The sequence below is a fragment of the Enhydra lutris genome, unplaced genomic scaffold (genome assembly GCF_002288905.1).
Source record: "Enhydra lutris kenyoni isolate GAN:26980312 unplaced genomic scaffold, ASM228890v2 scaffoldscaffold39, whole genome shotgun sequence".
In the NCBI taxonomy this organism is placed as follows: Eukaryota; Metazoa; Chordata; class Mammalia; order Carnivora; family Mustelidae; genus Enhydra; species Enhydra lutris.
In genome coordinates, this window is record NW_019154123.1 from 2,693,694 (window position 1) to 2,703,187 (window position 9,494).

At 40.2% G+C, this 9,494-nt stretch overlaps 1 pseudogene; it reads right to left on the reverse strand.

Moving 5' to 3' along the window:
• Window positions 1-4,482: 4,482 nt before the first annotated feature.
• On the reverse strand, window positions 4,483-5,448 carry LOC111154953 (annotated as a pseudogene).
• Between the last annotated feature and the right edge of the window lie 4,046 nt (window positions 5,449-9,494).

A 9,494-nucleotide genomic window follows, 5' to 3' on the forward strand; every position in this document is an offset into this window, starting at 1 on the left:
CTCTTTTCATGTTCCTGTGAAGGCACCAGTTACTGTTATGGAAAAATCTTTGAGGTTCTGTGACTTTGAACCCCAAGGCTAGGTTTCTGTCTCTTGGCTAAGAGGTGCCTCAAATGGGAGTATGAAGCTTTCTTGACTTTTGTCCTGTCAAGAATCCCTTCTCATGCAACTCTGGGACCTGTGATACTCTGACTTCCATTTAAAGTACATAGCAGTTCAAAGTAGAGGAATGAGTGAGAGAAAGGTAAGATTGTTTTTAAATTTCTTCCAACCTTAATGTCATAAGTCTATGATCATCCTCTACCTTGGAGACATAGAAAAATCCTTACTGGTGTCAGGGTGGTTAGCATTCTAAAAGGACTACACATTCATGATCATCCCATATCTATATTTTTGTGGAGTGTATGGACTCCTTCCTAGGTAGCCTGAATCCACTTTCTCCTCTGGGCCCTAGAGTAGCTAATGCAACTCCAATCCTATTCTTTTTCATCCTTGTCTTATTTTTGTCATGGCTGGTATTGACTTTCTCATTTTCCCATCTCACTCATGTTTCCAACTTTTTAAGGTGTTTCTAACTCCATTCATCCTTTACTAATTACCTAAACAAATATTAATCAAAAGATCTTATTTGCCATATATAAAGTCATCTGTGGAGGGAATTGACATACACACCATAGTCCCAGACTTCAAGAGTTTATGTCTAATGACAGAAGGTAGTGTGACAAAGGATATAGAAGCACAGAGAAAAGATACTCTGGGACAGAGAGAGATGAATCCAGGAAAGCTAGAGGAAGAGGCAATGCTGGAGATAATGCTCCAAGCAACGAGAACTAAAGATTTATGATTTGTGTTGATCCAAAGAGATCCACACTCATCTTCCCCTTCCTTGTCACGAGATTTTGAAAGAAAATTCAATCCAAGTCCAATGGTAGCTTAAAGGTTCCCTCAGAAGTGACCACATTATGCCTGGGTAGGCCTGAATGCTCTTATGGGACAAGAGGAACAGTTAAACTCACATGAAAGCACATGTGTAAAGCACAGTGTGACAAGGCCCAGTTTGCAATTTCATCTGGAATTGGGACGATAGATACATCAGAACAAACCACAGCTTGATTTCCTTTACAAAAATTCCATTTCTCCTTATATATTAGGCGGTGTAAGGTAAACAGCTTTCGATTGGGAACCAAAAGAGCAGAGTTCCAGTCCTTGGACAAAGCAAATAATTTATTTGGCTTGCCACTCCTTGGCTAGACAGGTGAGGAAACCCCTGAGACTCCTAAGAGTTGTTATATGCTATGATTTTGTAATTTAATTCTTCAATGATATGAAATGAAAAACAGAGAAATCATTGTGTGGAAAGGTTTGTGAAGTGGGGAACACTGAGCTACAATATTTACTTTGAACTCCAAATTACCACTGAATATATAAAGATATAAATAAGGAATCTTGGGACCTCGAGAAGGAATATAGGTATTGACAGGAGAATCTAACTATATTAAAAATGTAATGATATTACCTCACTGAAGCCGAAGAAGGGGACAGGTGCCAATCTAAGAATCTTTGGAATTGAGTTGAGTTGGTAAGACTAAAGAAAAAAAATTATACCCTAGCTGACAAAGTTGTTTCCCATGGGGATTCAGGTTAGTAATTCTGATGCTACCATACATCTATATTGGAATTGAAGAATTAATTAAATGGATGGCACATAGTGGGGACCAGTTCTTTCACTATTGGAGTCAGAAGTTCCAGATAAGCAAGAAGAGGAGTCTAGAATGATCCATATGGCAACAGATTAGAGTTGGGCGCATCAGAATGAAGCTATATTTAGCTTCATACAGATACAGATTTTTACATACATAAATATTTATAGATATGTGTATCTACATGGACTAGTATAAACACCCTTTTTTTTGTTCTTGTTCTGTCAGCTGAGAGGGCCTAATAGAATGAACACTTCAATAACAATAAACACACTAGAATCTGGACCTTGGTTTCTAACGCTGTTCTCCAAAACAAATAACCAGAACTTGGAGAAATGACTGATTCTATGACTTGGAGAGGAAATGTACAAGATGAGCTTATGAGCTTGGATCATCTTTATCACCAGAAAATAAAAAAGGACTTAAAAAAAAAAAAAGAAGAAGAAGAAGATACACCCACCAGCACACAGTAATGGGGACACGCTAAAAGGAAAAAAAGCCAGCTAAAAGAGTTCCCAATGGCCAAAAATGGGACAACTTGAAGCGAAAAAACAGAGTAGTATTAGGCTTTAGCTAAGAGTATAAAATAAATATACATGACTCCAAATGACATAAATTAATGATTGAATCAATGGATAATGGATAAGTATTGACAATTCTCCACACAAAAAAATTTCAAGTATGTTATGTAAAGCTCTTCCTTGAGGAGTTAGAACCTCGAGGAGTTAGAACTCACTCCTTAAATGTAGGCTGCCCAGGATTTCTTTTCAAAATGTACATCATGAAAAGGGGAGGAAAGAGTAATTTAATTCTGGAGATACCTGAAAAACACTACCTCAACCAGATGGTCAAAGCCAACATAAATATTTAAAAACCACATTGCTAGTATATACACTTAATTGGGTTTGATGAAAATAACACTTTGTCTTTCCGACCTTCTTTCCAGTAGCCCATAACCCCAGTCTGACCATGATAAAAGTATCAGACGAATTCTAATAATGCAGCATCCTACAAAATACCAGATAAATACTCCTTAAAACTCTCAACATCATCTAACAAAGTCTGAGAAATGACTACCGCCAAGAAGAGCTAAAAGGGACATAACATGTAATATGGAACCCTGCATAGAAAAAGACTATGAGGTAAAAACCAAGGGAAATTAAATAAACCATGAGCTTTAGTGAATTATAATGTATCACTGTTGGTTCATTGTTTGTGTCCTACTCATGTATGACATTAATAATAGGGGAAAGTAACATGAGGGAAACTGGAACTCTACTATATTCTACTATATTTTCTGTAATCTGAACCAGTTCTAAGAAATAGTCTATTAAAAAGAAAAAAGTATATATAAGAAAAAATGCAAGAAACCTCTCATCTCCCTGCTCATGGTATAAGAGAACTCCACTGCTTCCTGGCACCTGACATGTCTCAAGGTATAGTAAAGGAGCTGTCTAAGACTCTAGTTGGAAGGGTACCATGGGAGGGCAGGTTATCCTTGATCAGTCGTGTGAGTGCAGTGAGGTTAGGAGAGAGAGACAAAATGCTCAAATGTAAAAGCGGACAGATTTCAGTGTTGGACCAAGATGTTTGTGGGCTGTGGAGAGTACCTGGGACAGAGGGTACCAAGCTGCAATCACCCTTGCAGGCAGATGGCTTTTTTGTTATGAAAATAACCACATTCATTCTTCCACTCCCATGGCAAAAGAATAGGGTAGGGAAAAGGAGGTATTGCTCTAAATCTTTTCAAATCTCTATTAATTGAATTTCTGATTAGCACACATATTATTCATAATGAGGTTCTAAGGGAGCAGCTGCAAATACAGCTCGGTTTAATATTCTGTTCCCATGATGTTTCCATGTAGGTGGGGCAGTTGGACAGTCATGGAAACAAGCGCTGGCATACGTGGCCTCATCCTGATTGCAATTTGTACGAAGTAATGAGATTAATGACCATTTAGCAGAAGGTATAAAATAAATCACAGCGTGTATGCTTTCTCAGTTCACTTTTCATGTGTACCTTCGTTTGCCAAGGAAATTAACACTTTTCTTCTGATAATACTTAGAATCATAAGATATCAGATTTTATGACAAAATTGAAGCCTGGACATGTGATGTGACTTGATCAACGTCATACAAGAGCCACATGTGAGTTAGCACTTGGATGTTCCAAGTGTGATGTGGAACCTCTGTAGAGCAGGAACATTGATATCACCTGCCTGTTAAAAATGCAGAATTTTAGGCCCCCTCCTGGATCTACTGCATCAGAAATCTGCATTTTAACAAGCTTCTGTGGTGATTCATATGCAAGTAAAGTATAAGATTGCTGGTTTAAAATCTACAATAGTTCCTGGGGTGCCTGGGTGGCTCAGTGGGTTAAGCCTCTGCCTTCGGCTCAGTTCATGATCTCAGGGTTCTGGGATCGAGCCCCACATCAGGCTCTCAGCTCAGCAGGGAGCCTGCTTCCCCACCCCCCGCCTCTCTGCCTACTTGTGATCTCTGACTGTCAAATAAATAAATAAAATCTTAAAAAAATAAATAAAATATATAATAGTTTCTCCTAGATCTTTGTATTGTATAAGATGTTTGGGCTGCAAGTAATAGCATAAAACATTAATAACATGTATAGACAGGGTTCTTATTGTTTCCTATAATGCAAAATCAGGAAAAGGTGATCCCATAATTGATTACACCAATGACTAAAATTCTTTATCATCCATCCATTCCATTATTTTTAGTGTGTCAAGTTTGTTGCCTCACTGATACAAATGGCTGCCATAGCTCACCCGGCTGAGTCCAAAGACTGGATGGGGACCGAGATGGGAGAAGGATCCAGAAGACATTTCCTTATACACCGATCTGACTGTCTGGTGGAAAATCTGGTGGAAAATCTGCTCAAAAGCAGGAACTGGCTCCGCGAGAGTCGCCGCACATCGAACTTGCAGAGATTCTGAAACTCACGGTAGACCTGCTGCTCGCTGACCCCTGGCCACTTCCGGACATGGAGGAGGAGGATGGGAGGTCGGATACTGGGGCAATCTGGACCTGAGAAATTAATCTTAGGGACCCCGGCTCGGATCAGATTCACCTGGTTCACATAGGGAGCCAGCACGTCGAGGTACAGAGGGAAGGAGGGCTCTGGCATGGGGCCGGCACCATGTACTCTCCATGCGAGCAAGTGGGCCACTTTCAGAAGAACTGATCCACAGAGGAAGGCATCATACGCGGCCTCGTGGGGGTACTTGGTCTCCACGTATTTTTCACACTTGCTCACGTGAATGACCACTGGCCCGGAATTTCTGGTAGGATTCAAGTCGCTGTTTAGGACCTCATAAACTTCTGAAAGATTTGAAACCCTTGGGAAATTCAGTTCCTTCCAGATATCCTTGGTCACATTCTTGGTGTCAATGAGAACAGGAAACAGGCTGTGGATGTTCAGCTTAAACTGATCATAGCTTTCTGGGAGCGGCCTGAAGAACTTCTCGTGGAGATGCAGCAGGTCCATCATCATGTTGTGGCCCACTAAGGGCTTTTGGGCTTTCACCAGCATCTGGAAAAACACTGAAAAACCCCTGGCAGAGAGAAGAATCTTCTCCTTCCAACAGCTTGCTCGATCACAGGAGGTGTTCTCAAGATACCACCGATGCTGTTTGCTCACTTTTTTCACTATTATCCCCTGGTCTCTCGGGACCGTCCAGTATGCTGTGGCATACTCTTCCTTGGGCCTTCTTGGCCAAGTTTTAGTCATGCTGTAGCTGGAAGAAAGGCTCAGACAATCTCACCAGGTTATATGGTGGAAGTTAGTTTCTACTAGTAAGGGAAGACGGTGGGAAATGACTGTTGTTTAGGTGACTAACAGTGTCTGCCCAACCATGTTAAGTTAACACTGGATGTAGACAATCATAGAGTATTCAAGATCTATTTCATTATTCCATTCTTTTGGATGAGGTCCTATAGGTTAAAAGTCTCCATGATTAGACAGTTAGATCAGAGGATTAAATAGAAGCCAGCATTCCTGACTCCCGGGCTGCTACTTGTGGCAAACGCTCTACTTTTGTAGCCAAATGTCATTCACAACACCCATTTCTTTATCTTCCCCTAGCTTTACTGGAAAGCTAAAGTATCACTCTGATTTGTTGTGGCCATGTGACAAAACTCTGGGTTAATAAGATGTAGGCCAAACGCACTGAGAAGAATTTATTTTTTGTCATAAGGAGAAGGCTTTTGATACTTGCCCATATTTCTGACCTGGAATGTGAATGTGATGACTGAAGCAGCAGCAGCCATCTTGCAATCATGTGGATAAAAGCCACACACTAAAGTTGGTGGAGGTAGAAAGATAGCAGAAAGCTGAATCCTTGATGAAATCATAAAACCATAATAGTGACTGAGCTAGCAACATTGGGGCTCCTTATTACATGGTAAAAAATTTAAAAACCTCAACTACTAAAGTCATAATTAGATTTGTGATTACACGTTATAGAAAGCAATCTAAACTGGTACAAGTGTGCATAAATGTGTTCTCTTAAGGAAAACTAATTTTCCTAAAATACTATGTCGAGGGCACTATTGTGTCAGAACAATTTTTATGCACTAGGCATCTTCAGAGAAATTAGAATCGCTTTTATTTTTCCATCTGCAATACTACTGGACACGAGAGATGAAATGGAAGTGTGAAGCAGGGCAGTTTGCCACAAGGGTTTTGATGTTGCTGTAGCTGTTTCACAATTGTGTTTCTCTTTCTGGAGGTTTTTCTGTATCTGACATTCTCATCTTGTTGAATAATCACTTCAAGCTGAAGCAATGAATTCCTCCGTCTTCGAATAGACTATTAAATGATGCTCTCCAAGACCCTGGGGTTTTGTTTACATATTTTTCTCCCTTGCCTTATTGAGGATGTATCTTTTTTCTTGGAATATATGAGATTCCCGTCTCCTTTACTATTTCCAGACTCTATTTTTTTAAATTTTTAAATTTTTTTTTATTAACATACAATGTATCATTAGCCCCAGGTGTACAAGTCTGTGAATTGCCAGGTTTACACACTTCATAGCACATACCTTCCCCAATGTCCATAACCCTACCACCCTCTCCCTCCCCCCCCCGACCCCCTCAGTTTGTTTTGTGACATTAAGAGTCTCTTATGGTTTGTTCCAGACTCTATTTTAAGGAGGAGAGGATCTTTGTCAAAGACTCTGGCTATTGTCCTCTTTCGCTATTCCTTTCATTCTCTCTCATACCACTCTCTGCAGTCCGATAGAGAGCAGGACCAAGGATTGGTTACCTGTAAATCTGAGTACAGCTCTCTAAGGATGGCAGATGTTCAGGTTCCTGGGGGGTAGAGTTTCTTTGTTCTGACTGGCAGCAGAGATAGGATATTGGCAAGAACTGAACTATCGTGCATAATGGAGTGAGGAAAATTTGGAGCTCTAAGGGAATAGAGGAAGAAGGCCATGCACAGCTTGGGCAGGAAGAAGACAGTGACCAACAAATGATGAGATACTCTAAGACATGATCTCTCTTTAGCAAACTGTATTTTCCAAAAATAACCACAAAATCACTTCGTATCCCACATGTCCTTTTAGAATCTTGCCACTCCCTTATTAAGTGGGAATTGTCTGTGTCTTCCCCTTAAAACTGGCCGGATATTGTGACTTCCCTGGCAAAAGAATGTAATAAGAGTAATGGTGGGTGACTTTAAGGTCAGGTTAAAAAAGGTGATACAGCTTCTGTTTATCTCCGCCTCTTGGGACACTTGCATTGGAGCCTGGAACTGCTATGTAAGAAGTCTAGCTACTCTTCTGCCCAAATGCTTTAAGACCATGTGGTAAGACCATAAAGTGAATGATTGTCCTGAGGAGCTCCCGATGTTCAAGTCTAGGCACCAGACATGTGAGTGAAGCCTACAGATGGCTCCCAGCCCAGCCTCTGAATCCACATGAGAGGCCACATGAAAACCACCCAGATGAACCTAGCTCCAGCTAACATTGTAATGAGAGGCTATAATAATAATAATAATAATAATAAATGATTATTGTTTTACATCACTAAATTTTGGGGTGATTTATTTCATGCAGGTCTGTTTTTACATTGCAATGGGAACCTGGAATGTATTTCTTATGATTCTTAAATTTCAATAAAATCTCATCTACTCAGAAAATGCTTGCTGTCAGTGGACATGTAAGACAGATGAAGGACAGGATACATTGCTTCATGTTGATCACTGCCATTGGCATAAACCATTGGGATAAACCAGTGATAGCATACTCACACATAGGAACAGGAGGCAGAGAGAGCCAAGAACAAACTTGGTGCAGAAATTGTGTGCAGTGTGTTGTTCTTTGCAGGTCCTGGGACTGGGAGTTCATCCAAAGGGCAGGATCTGCCCATTTAACAACTAGGTTATGTCTGATGGCCATGGATGCAAATTTCGTAGGTTGAGGTGTGCATGAAAGTCACTTCCTGATTCTCAGCACTTCTGCATCATTGAAAGCCCTAAACAGCTTCCCCAGATATTCCTTTTGTCTCCTCCAGAATCAAATCAAAGCAAGATCATTTGAATGTCTGGGTTGGAGGTAGCCTCTTGAAATATATTGATCTGGGGTAGACTCACCAGCCAGTTGAATTTTAACATCCAGGATGAGGGCTTAAATAAAGAGTGTCCTGTGATACGCAGGTCCCTTCTCTACAGAGCTATCCTTTATTTGCTACTTACTATACTCCAGGCACTATACTAAGACCTTTAGTTGTATTAAATTATTCAATTCTATATAACAAAAGAGCTCTTAATAAAATAGCTATAATAGGTAACATGATAACATATATGTAATATATATAAAATAAAGCATTTTATATATATATATATATATATATACACAATATCTACACCTTGAAATCAATTCTTACAGAGAAATTATGAGATTAACATGTATTTTTTTTAAAGATTTTATTTATTTATTTGACAGACAGAGATCACAAGTAGGCAGAGAGGCAGTCAGAGAGAGAGAGGGAGGACACAGGCTCCCTGCTGAGCAGAGAGCCTGACACGGGGCTCAATCCTGGGACTCGAGATTATGACCAGAGCTGAAGGCAGAGGCTTAACCCACTGAGCCACCCAGGCGCCCTAACATGTATTTTTTAATTAAAAAAAAATTTTTTTTTTGCTGACTTGGAATACTAAATCAAAGGTGTTCCTGTGAAAAGTTTACATTAAAATCATACTTCAAGTAAATATAGAGATATATGTTAAAAGTGCCGAGGTGACAAAAAACAAGTGATAATAGTCACAATGTATTCTAAACAAAAGTGTGTTCCTTCTGGAGGAAGAGCTCTGTCTCATAAAAGGCATTAGCTGAGATTGTAACTTCCTTAGAAGAGACTATAGGTGTTTGAAGACCTGCTATTTATTTATTTATTTAAAAATTTTAAAAAATATTTTATTTTATTAATTTTTCAAGATTTTATTTATTTATTAGAGCATGCTTTAACATGAGCAGGGGAGGGGCAGAGACGGGGGGAGAGAGAATCTCCAGTCAACTCCATGCCTATGGCAGAGCATAGAGCCTGACTCGGGGCTTGATCCAAAACCCTGAGAAACCATGACCTGAGGCGAAATCAAGAGTAGGATGCTTGGGGGATGCCTGGGTGGCTCAGTTGGTTGAGCGGCTGCCTTCAGCTCAGGTCATGGTCCCAGCGTCCTGGGATCTAGTCCCACATCAGGCTCCTTGCTCAGTGGGGAGCCTTTTTCTCCCTCTGCCTCTGCTGCCACTCTGTCTGCCTGTGCTCACTCTCTCT